General features: G+C 47.4%; 1 pseudogene across 1 annotated transcript; it reads left to right on the forward strand.

The window, feature by feature from the left end:
* The first annotated feature begins 3,176 nt into the window (after positions 1-3,176).
* On the forward strand, positions 3,177-4,001 carry LOC307114006 (small ribosomal subunit protein uS3-like; annotated as a pseudogene). Its single transcript has 2 exons — positions 3,177-3,360; positions 3,491-4,001. The product of its transcript is annotated as a small ribosomal subunit protein uS3-like (transcript).
* The last annotated feature ends 7,645 nt before the right edge of the window (positions 4,002-11,646 follow it).

Below are 11,646 nucleotides of genomic sequence, written 5' to 3' on the forward strand. Positions count from 1 at the left end.
CTGATTTGGAAGAAAACCCTCACAGTGGACTAATGGGTTCATTTTAGCCACCTTGCTTCCTTAGCTTTCTAAATTTGTTTTTTAAAAATATATATTTTATTGATTTTTTACAGAGAGGAAGGGAGATGGATAAAGAGTTAGAAACATCTATCAGCTGCTTCCTGCACACCTCCCACTGGGGATGTGCCCGCAACCAAGGTACATGCCCTTGACCAGAATCGAACCTGGGACCTTTCAGTCCGCAGGCCGATGCTCTATCCACTGAGCCAAACCAGTCAGGGCTAAATTTCTAAGGTTTTTTTTTTTTTAATTGGACATTCTGACCAGAAAATGCAATAGGGGAACCATATTTTATCTGAATAAATGTTCTAACCACTAGGTTGTCCTGCTATGTGTTTAGTCTGGCAAGTCTAAATATTTTTTTTAATGTCTTTTCCTCACCTGGAAGCAACTGAGTATATCATGTCACGGGTAATTTCTTTGTGCTTAGTCACATTATACAAACTTGATATTACTAACAAGCGTTAGTAAATATTTTAACAAAATATTTGTTTTGAAATATAGTTCAGTCCCTGCCTTTTAAGACCTTGGGGAAGACATTGGGATACTGGGTCTTACGAGTTTGGTGGCTGTGAGGTAACATTTAATCCATAGTACCATGACTCTCAAAAGGCTCCTTGCATTTATTTTCTCTTTCCAAAAAACTACAGGATTAAGAACATGTTCTGCTTTTTCAAAGTGAATAAACCTATCTCCTATTCTTTTGGCTTTGTTCCTCTCTGGTTGACCCTGTTTTGTTAATGTCTGATAATCAGCTCCCTTCTGAGGAAGTTCCTCAAAGGTCAGAGGGTAATGGTATCAAACCTCAGGCTGTCTGGTTTATTGTAGGGTGTTTGGTTAAGATCAAGATCTCTGATAAGAGTGGAGTTGCTCTGGCTGGGAAAGGAAATGATTTCTGATAGAGCACAGCAATTCTAAGAGGGAGGCCCTCCGAACCCATGATAAGTTGTAGTCTGCTTTGCTCTGAAATTGTTAGTCAAAATATTGTCATTTAATACTGAAAAAAAACAAACCATGAATTATGGGTAAAATAAGCCTCACCTTCAGATCTGCACTATTAAAATGAGCAGCAAATCAGATGACTAAAAATTAACTGTGAACCAAAACAAATGAGTTTCCAGTTCCCTGAATTTAAACCCATACTCCCTGGATTTGGAGGTCAAAGCTCGCCACTCAAGGTGACACCTCATATTTTATTTAAGCGCTTTTCTTCTGAGGAGGCGAAAGCACCTGGCAGACATTAACTTTCTTGAGCAGTGAAAGAAAATGGAGATATTACCAAATGAAGAACTACATTTGAAGACCTGAGTCTCTTTGACCCATCCAGTTTAATAATATCAGTTTTATTTCTTATGTACACTTTCAAGGTGACCTATCACCTGATTTATAGAAAGAGCACTTTATCTACGTGGAATCTTTTCTGCACAAGGTGGTCAGACTTGCTTCAGTGTTGCCATAAAGTCCCTCTGCATGAGTTTGCATGTTCTATCAATGCCGTATTTTCCGGCCTATAAGACGACTTTTTAACCCAGGAAAATCTTCTATACGCCCAGTCGTCTTATAGGCCGGAAAATACGGTATTTGTTTTTGTTTTTTTCTCAATTTCAGTTTCACTTATCAAGGACTGTCTTAATGTCCAGCTGTAGGCTCAGGAGGAGATATTCAGAAGAACGTGGAAAATAACTAAAATGTGTCAGGAAAGCGAGGGAGGGTGTGTATAGTAACAGTGTCATCCAACCTCTTCATTGTATTGACAAGGAAATCAAATGCAGAGAATGCCAAGTCCTTTATTCCCAGGAGGAGAAAACAAAGAACAAGAGAGAGAGAGAGAGAAGGAAGGAAGAAAAAGAGAAGACAGATGGTTTATGGTAAACTGTCCTTTGAAGTTCCAGCCTTAGAGGAAGTCCCAGGTCAGGCAGTAGCTAGCCTGGGCTTGGTGGCTGCTCTGACCTGCCTCTGTGTAATCAGTATGGTCCTGTGTAGCCATCCATGCCTCTTAGGGCTTGGATTCACAGTTTCCCTGGATGCTTTTCTCAGCTTCCAGGTGCTCTTCTGGCACACAGAGGAGGAAGGCCAGAGAGCACCTGTTGTTCCCTCTAGCACAGTGGTTCTCAACCTTTTTAATGCCGCGACCCTTTAATACAGTTCCTCATGTTGCGGTGACCCCCAACCATAAAATTATTTTCATTGCTACTTCATAACTGTAATTTTGCTACTGTTATGAATTGTAATGTAAATATCTGTGTTTTCTGATGGTCTTAGGTGACCCCTGTGAAAGGGTCGTTTGACCCCCAAAGGGGTCGTGACCCACAAGTTGAGAACCGCTGCTCTAGCAGGTCAACCCTTACCCAGCGCTAATGGCACCCCAGGGAAGACTACAGCATTCTTCTGTGTCTAGTCACCTTTTCCGAAACAGTGTGAGTTCATTTCCTCCATGAAACCCTACCTGGCCTCTCTAAGCTCCTTCTGACCACTGCTTATTTGACATTGCTTCCCACGTTGCTTATTTTTTCATGTGTCTTTGCACCTGTCTTATTTCTACAGTGACTTTGTGAAGCCCGTAAAGACAGGAACTATGTCTCTTGCATAACTGTTCACACCTATTGTACTTCTGTACATAAAAGCAAGTGCGTTTGGAATACTTTACATTTTTCTCTGTTTCAAAAGCTATAATTACAAGAAAAAAGACTTCTCCCTCATTTTTATCCTCTTATTCACCTCCTCCCCACCCACTATGACAATGGTGGCTTGGGTGTGACTAATACTAGAGTAACTTTACACTGGTTTATTCATATACCATAAATTTTAATTCTCATAGTAACACTATGAGATAAGTGTGCTATTATCCCCAATTTTCAAATGAGAAAATGGAGGCTCAAAAAGACTATACAACTTGGCTGGGCTCATATTAGGCAGCAAATGGCATGCAGAATGTAGGGCTCTATACTGAGGACACTTTACAGATTCTTTGATGTCACCTTGTCCTCCCTAAGGCAAGTTTGCATTATACATGCTGAGATAAGGCCCAGGTGTAGACTGCACACATTATGAAGTAGATGTCATTTATCTTGGCTACCATGGTTTTACTTTCCAAGATTTTCTCTCTTAGGGGCAAGATGATGGTGAAAATTTCCAAGAAGAGGTAGATTGTTGCTGGTGGCATCTTCAAAGCTGAACTGAACAATAGGAAATGGCTGAAGATGGCTATTCTGAAGTTAAAGTCTGAGTTACACCAACCAGGACAGAAATTATTAATTTGGCCACCAGGTAAAGTTAAGTAACCAGTGTAAAGTTACTCTAGTATTAGTCACACCCAAGCCACCATTGTCATAGTGGGTAGGGAGGAGGTAAATAAGAGGATAAAAATGAGGAAGCAGTCTTTTGTCTTGTAATTATAGCTTTTGAAGCAGAGAAGTACCCATAAATATAGGAATTAACTGCTGTGGTTCAGAAGACATTTGGCTTCCCCAAGGGCAGTGTAGAGCTTTACACTGCAAAAAGGTCTGTGTGCCATTGTCCAGGCAGAGTCTCTGGTTACAAACTCCTAGGAGCCCTTGCTGTGTGGAAAGCCTGCTATGGCATGTTGAGGTTCATCATGGAGAGTGGGGTCAAAGGCTGTAAAGGTGTCTGGGAATCTCTAAGGACAGAGTGCTAAATCCATGGAGTTTGTCGATGGTCTAATGATCCCCAGTAGGGACCCTGTTAACTACTACGTTGACACTGCTGGGCGCCATGTGCTGCTCCCACAGGGTGTGCTGGGCCTCACAGTGAAGATCATGCTTCCTTGGGACCTGAGTGGTAAGACTGGCCCTAAGAAGCCCCTTCCACACGTGAGCTTTGCGGAATCCAAAGATGGGATACTGCCAACTACCCGCATGGCAGAATAGAAGGGTGGGAAGCCAGAGCCACCTGCCATGCCCCAGCCAGTAACCACAGCATAGCAGGGTCTCCTTAGCAGCTGGGTCTAGAAGGTATATGTTGCTCTATGCTTTAATAAAATTCTTTTAAGAGAAAGAAAAAGAGAGACTTTTTCTTCTTACTGATTCTTCTTCTCTGGAAACACACAGGGATTCTCATTGTCCTCAAACTCTCGCCTTCCTCTCCTTCTCCTACCCTACTTCCTCATCACCCATACTCTCATTGACACCCAAGTGTTAGTGACTGCTAAAGCTTAGTATATTTCTTCTTCCACTGCCACTCGAAATTCTCAGGTGGAGGAAGTTAAGCAAAAGAGATGATCTGTGACTGGTAGAAGTTCAAATGTGTACCAGAGAATGTGGGGGTGTCCAAAAGCACTCCCTGCCTATTATATTTCCCCTCACAATGAGCCACAAGATCAAAATAAATGTTTGGGAGGAGGATATTGCCAGTCCCCTAGGCAAATTTCCAAAATCATATATCCTAATTTTCCAGGTCTCTGGATCATTCCCCCACAGCAGTAGTCTGTGTGAAATATTATGCAGTAATAAAATCTATAGGTTGAGGATAACCAGGTTAGTGTCCCTAAGTGGGTATAATCTAAAGTCCAGGTGCTCCCCTCAGAACAACTCTATAGTAACAGGGAAACAAACAGGTGCAGGACAGGTGCAGTGGGATGGAGATAGCCTCGACCAGGGACTTGTATGTTAGGCGTCAAAATATACAAATAAATGTCATGCCCTGTCAATCTTTTCTATGTTCCCTATTAAATTATTTTACCTGGAACTAAAAGTAAAGTAAATCCATCAATACTTTCTGATTGAGAATTGTACCCAACTCCAGAAAAATCCTTCCTTCCCCCCACCGCCTGCTTGGTTACTCAGCTTATTTTTTCTTATTTATTGTTTTCCCTAAAATTCTGCTTCTTTGTGTAATTTGATTGCCTCTTAGTACACTCTGTATGTGCCATGAGGTCAGGACGTGGTTAATCTACTCCTACCTTCAAGGGTGGGTCATGCTTGACATGATCTTAATATTGTCCTCTCTACCCCACCACAGTGATTGGATCATAGATGAGCTTGTAACCCAGGCTTATTTGGGATATTGTCTGGGTTTAAGATCTAAGTTGGTCCAATCATACTGAAACCACTGACTTTTGTTTACTGGTTGATGATAGAGAATTTGCATCTTTTCCTGGACAAAGTACAGATGTGATGCCTAAGATGGCTGTTGCCATTTTGCTATAATGAAAAATGCCAATTTAGAAACAAAGTCTATTCTTGTATAAGAAGGATAGCAAAGGAGAGGTAATTGCAGAACTATGGAGCTGGAACCTTGCTCAAATAATATCTTCACCTACGATTGATCTTTTCATTTAAAAACAACAAGTTCTCTTTGTTGTTTAAATCTATTTCTTATTACAAAAATCATGGTAACTGATAAGCCATCCTATATAATAAAAGGGTATTATGCAAAATTGACCCTAACGGCGGAATGACCACAACGACTGCTTGACCAGTCACTATGAGGCACACTGACCACCTCTCGGTCCCTTTCCCCAGCTGGCAGGCTCCCATCATCCAACTGCGAACGGGGAACTGAGGGTGGGTGGCAGGGGATGCGGGCGGCACCAGGCCAAGGCCCCCCCACACACAGGGTGACCTGTGACAGGGGCGGGGCCAGCGAGCAGGCGGGAACAGCCAACCTCTTGGTCCCTTTCCCAGGCCAGCAGGCTCCCATTGCCTGATGGTGAACGGGGAACCAGGGGTGGGTGGCAGCGGGAGGGCGGGGCCAGTGAGTGGGTGGAACGGCCGACCTCTTGGTTGCTCCCCCTAGCCCGCAGGCTCCGATCACCCAATGGTGAATAGGGAACTCGGGGTGGGTGGCAGCGGGGGGTGGGTTGGCTATGGGCAGCCAGGGAAGATGGCCCTGATCGCAGGCCAGGCCTAGGGACGGTACCCGCGCAAGAATTATAATATGCTAGAGGCCCAGTACACAAAATTTATGCATGGGTAGGTCCCTAGCGGCTGCCGGCAGGGCCTTCCTTCGTTCCACACAGCCCTCTGGTGGTCAGCGCATGTCATAGTGAGTGAGTGAACTCGCGGTTTCCCTGTCGAACTCCCAAGGGGACACTTTGCATATTAGGCATATATATATATATATATATATATATTGGTACTTTCACCTCAAAGGCACTCACGTACTTTTTCTTTTTAGTATTTTTACTTTGAGATATAATTACATACAGTTAAACACACTGGCTTTGAGTATACATTTGGACAATGTATATACACCTACTAGAGGCCCGGTGCACGAAATTCGTGCACGGAGGGGGGTTGTCCCTCAGCCCAGCCTGTACCCTCTCCAATATGGGACCCCTCAAGGGATGTCCGACTGCCCGTTTAGGCCCGATGGGATCGGGCCTAAACGGGCAGTCGAACATCCCTCTCACAATCCAGGACTGCTGGCTCCCAACTGCTTGCCTGCCTGCCTTCCTGATTGCCCCTAACCACTCTGCTGCCAGCCTGTTTGCCCCCAACTTCCCTCCTCTGCCGGCCTGGTCACCCCTAACTGCCCTCTCCTGCAGGGTTGATCACCTCCAACTGCCCTCCCTTGCAGGCCTAGTCCTTCTCAACTGCCCTCCCTTGCAGGCTGGGTGCCTCCCAACTGCCCTCTCCTGCTGGCCATCTTGTGGTGGCCATCTTGTGTCCACATGGGGGCAGGATCTTTGACCACATGGGGGCAGCTATATTGTGTGTTGCAGTGATGATCAATCTGTATATTACTCTTTCATTAGATAGGATACCTCCAAAGCACAATGAGTAAGAATCTGAAGGTTTATGTGGCTTCTATTTGGTTTCTAGGACAAAGTTCTTTCCTTTACCCACCACTCACTTCTCTCCTTTTACTCTTGAATGTTAATTTCAACATAATTTTTGTAACACCTCTTGAAAAGGATCCCACCAAGTTTTTGATAGTCCACATGATAAAACTTACAGAATAATACAGCATGAGACTTTCATTCTCTCACTAACTTCTTCATATAACTGTAATTCCTCAGCCTCTAAAGAATGAAAAAGGAAAATAAAAGTGCCTTCTCTCATTCCAAGGCCTTTCTCAGTCAGGCAACCACAAAAAGAAAGAATGAGCCTACAATTCATGTCATGAAATCTCTATCAGGCATAATTCAAATCAAATCCCATCATGCAAAGTCTGGGATACTTAAAATGTATAAGAGAACAGTGGTGACCTGGGGGAGAACTTATGAAACCTTGTCTCCTGCTTTTGCTGACTATTCTTTTCCTTATGCTAGACTCCAAGTCCCTATCGGGGACTTGGTCAGGCGGCTGTGGGTGCTAACCCACGCCACCTGGATCCGTGATCCGGTACCTGGGCAGGCCTCTGCGGGTGCTAACCCATGACGCCTGCCATGGTCTGTGATCCATGATCGTGGACCTGGGCAGCCTGCTGCAGGCTTTAACCCACGCTGCCTGCCCTGCTCTGAGATCGGTGATCACGGACCTGGGCAGCCGGCTGTGGGCTTTAACCCACGCTGCCTGACCTGGTCCATGATCCCTGATAGGGGCTTTAAGTCAGCTGCCACTGGCAATGGCTGACTCGAAGCCCTTATCCAGGACCTGGTCAGGCGGCTGTGGGCGCTAACCCAAGCTGCCTGCCCTCGTTCGAGATCGGTGATGGCGGACCTGGGCAGGCGGCAGCGGGCGTGAACCCACGCCGCCTGCCCTGGTCCGCGATCGGGGATGGCGGACCTGGGCAGGCGGCTGCAGGCCTTAACCCACGCTGCCTGCCCAGCTCTGAGATCAGTGATGGACCTGGGCAGGCAGCTGTCCTGGTCCGTGATCTGTGATCGTGGACCTGGGCAGCCGGCTGCCGGCCTTAACCCACGCCGCCTGCCCTGGTCCGCGATCGGTGATGGCGGACCTGGGCAGGCGGCAGCGGGCGTGAACCCACGCCGCCTGCCCTGGTCCGCGATCGGGGATGGCGGACCTGGGCAGGCGGCTGCCGGCCTTAACCCACGCCGCCTGCCCAGGTCCGCGATCGGGGATGGCGGACCTGGGCAGGCGGCTGCCGGCCTTAACCCACGCCGCCTGCCCAGGTCCGCGATCGGGGATGGCGGACCTGGGCAGGCGGCTGCCGGCCTTAACCCACGCCGCCTGCCCAGGTCCGCGATCGGGGATGGCGGACCTGGGCAGGCGGCTGCCGGCGTGAACCCACGCCGCCTGCCCTGGTCCGCGATCGGGGATGGCGGACCTGGGCAGGCGGCTGCAGGCGTGAACCCACGCCGCCTGCCCAGGTCCGCGATCGGGGATGGCGGACCTGGGCAGGCGGCAGCGGGCGTGAACCCATGCCACCTGCCCAGGTCCGCGATCGGGGATGGCGGACCTGGGCAGGCGGCTGCCGGCCTTAACCCACGCCGCCTGCCCAGGTCCGCGATCGGGGATGGCGGACCTGGGCAGGCGGCTGCGGGCCTTAACCCACGCCGCCTGCCCAGGTCCGTGATTGGTGATGGCGGACCTGGGCAGGCGGCTGCGGGCGTGAACCCACGCCGCCTGCCCAGGTCCGCGATCAGTGATGGCGGACCTGGGCAGGCGGCAGCGGGCGTGAACCCACGCCGCCTGCCCAGGTCCACGATCGGGGATGGCGGACCTGGGCAGCCGCCTGCCGGCCTTAACCCACGCCGCCTGCCCAGGTCCGTGATTGGTGATGGCGGACCTGGGCAGGCGGCTGCCGGCCTTAACCCACGCCGCCTGCCCAGGTCCGCGATCGGGGATGGCGGACCTGGGCAGGCGGCTGCGGGCCTTAACCCACGCCGCCTGCCCAGGTCCGTGATTGGTGATGGCGGACCTGGGCAGGCGGCTGCGGGCGTGAACCCACGCCGCCTGCCCAGGTCCGCGATCAGTGATGGCGGACCTGGGCAGGCGGCAGCGGGCGTGAACCCACGCCGCCTGCCCAGGTCCACGATCGGGGATGGCGGACCTGGGCAGCCGCCTGCCGGCCTTAACCCACGCCGCCTGCCCAGGTCCGTGATTGGTGATGGCGGACCTGGGCAGGCGGCTGCCGGCCTTAACCCACGCCGCCTGCCCTGGTCCACCATCATGGCTTGGATCTCACTGACATGGGTGCTGCCCTTTCCCCCCGCCATCTTTGCTGGTTTAACGTGTATATTTGCTCCTGGTTGGCCGGTGGGCGTGGCTGGTGGGCGTGGCTTATGGGTGTAGCGAAGGTGCGGTCAATTTGCATATTACCCTTTTATTAGATAAGATGTAAGTCACACTTCAATTAATATTGGAAAAGACTTAAAAATGGCCACAGCCCAGCCAGTGTTGCCCAGTGGTTAAGCGTTGACCTATGAACCAGGAGGTCACGGTTTTATTCCTGGTCAGGGCACATGCCTGGTTTGCAGGCTTGATCCCCAGCAGGGGGGCCTGCAGGAGGCAGCCAATGGATGATTCTATCTCATCATTGATGTTTCTGCTCCTCTTTCCCTCTCCCTTTCTCTCTCTGAAATCAATAAAAAAAACATTAAGAAAATGGCCACAAATTATTGGAATCCTGAGACAGCCATGTAAGTGAGTCTAAGCTGGCTTTTTGGAAGATGAGAAGATATCTGAAGGAGAACTAAGAGTAACCAAGCTCAGAGCCTGCCAACAACCAAACATACAAGAGAAGCCCTCCTAGATCAATCACCCATATCATATATGCAAAAAAAAAAAAAAAAAAAAAAGAAACTAGACCACCAACTTATAACTTACACAAAAATAAACTCAAAATGGATAAAAGACTTAAATGTAAGATGGGAAACCATAAAAATATTAGAAGAATCCATAGGCAGCAAAATATTAGACATCTCTTGTAGCAATGGAAACTAAGGAGAAAATAAACAAATGGGACTACATCAAAATAAAAAGCTTCTGCACAGCAAAAGAAACCATCAACGAAATAACAAGAGAGCCACTGCACGGGAGAACTTATTTGCCAATGTTATCTCCAATAAGGGTTTACTCTCCAAAATATATAGGGAACTCATACAACTTAACCAAAGGAAGACTAACAATCCAATCAAAAAATGGGCAAAGGACCTAAATAGACACTTCTCCAAAGTGGACATACAAAAGGACAAGAGACATATGAAAAAATGCTCAAAGTCACTAATCATCCCAGAGGTGCAAATCAAAATGAGAATAAGGTACCACCTCACACCTGTCAGAATGGCTATCATCAACAAATCAAGAAATGACAAGTGTTGGCAAGGTTGTGGAGAAAAGGGAACCCTTGTACACTGCTGGTGGGAATGCAGACTGGTGCCTCCTCTGTGGAAAACAATATGGAGTTTCCTCAAAAAATGAAAAATGGAACTCCATTTGACCCACTGATCCACTTCTAGGAATATACCCCAAGAAACTAGAAACACCAATCAGAAAGCATATATGCACTCCTATATTCATAGCAGCACAATTTACAATAGCTAAGATTTGGAAACAGCCTAAGTGCCCATCAGTAGATGAGTGGGTAAATGTTATGGTACATCTAAACAATGAAATACTACACAGCTGTGAAAAAGAAAAGAACTCCTACCATTTGCAATAGTATGGATGACCTGGACAGCATTACGTTAAGCGAAATGAGCCAGTCAGAGAAAGATAAGTATCACATAAGCTTACTCATTTGCGTAATATATAATGAACAATATAAGCCGATAAACAAAAATAGACCCAGAGACATAGAAGCATCAAACAGACTATCAAACCTCAGAGGGAAGGCATGGGAGAGGGGTGGGGGGATTGCAGAGATCAACCAATGAACTTGTATGTATATAAGCATAACCAATGGACACAGACAATAGGGGGTGAAGGCCTGCCTGCACTGGGGGTTGGGGGAAGGCTGGTAGAGGTCAATAATGGAAAAAGGGGACATATGTAATACTTTCAACAATAAAGAATTTGTTTAAAAGTATATATAAAAGATGTATAAGATCAGCTGTGCTTGTCAGATGAGAAAAACTACCCAGGTGACAGACAAAATCTTGAGAAAATCAAGTGAATGTTGCTTTAAGCTACTAGGCTTTGCAATGGTTTGTTACACTGTGAAAACACATTAATAGAAAAGTATAGACTTTCTCTTACCTGGTAAGTTCCCTCATGCCCCTTTCTGTCAGGTCTCACCCCACCAGAAGACAGCAACTCTTCTGATTTCTATCATTATAGTTTTTTTTCTGTCTGTTCTTAAACTTTGTATAAATAAATTCATACATGTTATACTTGATGTTTGACTTTTCTTACTCAACCTAATATTTTTGCAATCCATATATTGTGTGTATGTTTCTTTCATTGCTGAGTAGTGCAATTTGTTTATCCATTCTCCTTGATGAACTTTTGGGTTGTTTCCACTTTAATTCTATTGATCTCTTAGTCAAGCAAAGTTGTTTATTTATTTATTTTTTACTAGCGGCCCGGTGCACAAAATTTGTGCACAGGTAGGGTCCCTAGGCCTGGCCAGCAATCAGGGCTGATCTGTGGGGCAAGCAGGGTGATCAGGAGGGCCCCCTGCTGGCACCTACCTTGGCCTGCCTGGTGCCACCCACTCACTGGCCCCACCTGCCAAGACAGAGGGAGAGGACTGGTGGGCGATCGCGGCGGGGGGTGGGGG

The sequence above is a fragment of the Cnephaeus nilssonii genome (assembly GCF_951640355.1).
Source record: "Cnephaeus nilssonii genome assembly, chromosome: 18".
In the NCBI taxonomy this organism is placed as follows: Eukaryota; Metazoa; Chordata; class Mammalia; order Chiroptera; family Vespertilionidae; genus Cnephaeus; species Cnephaeus nilssonii.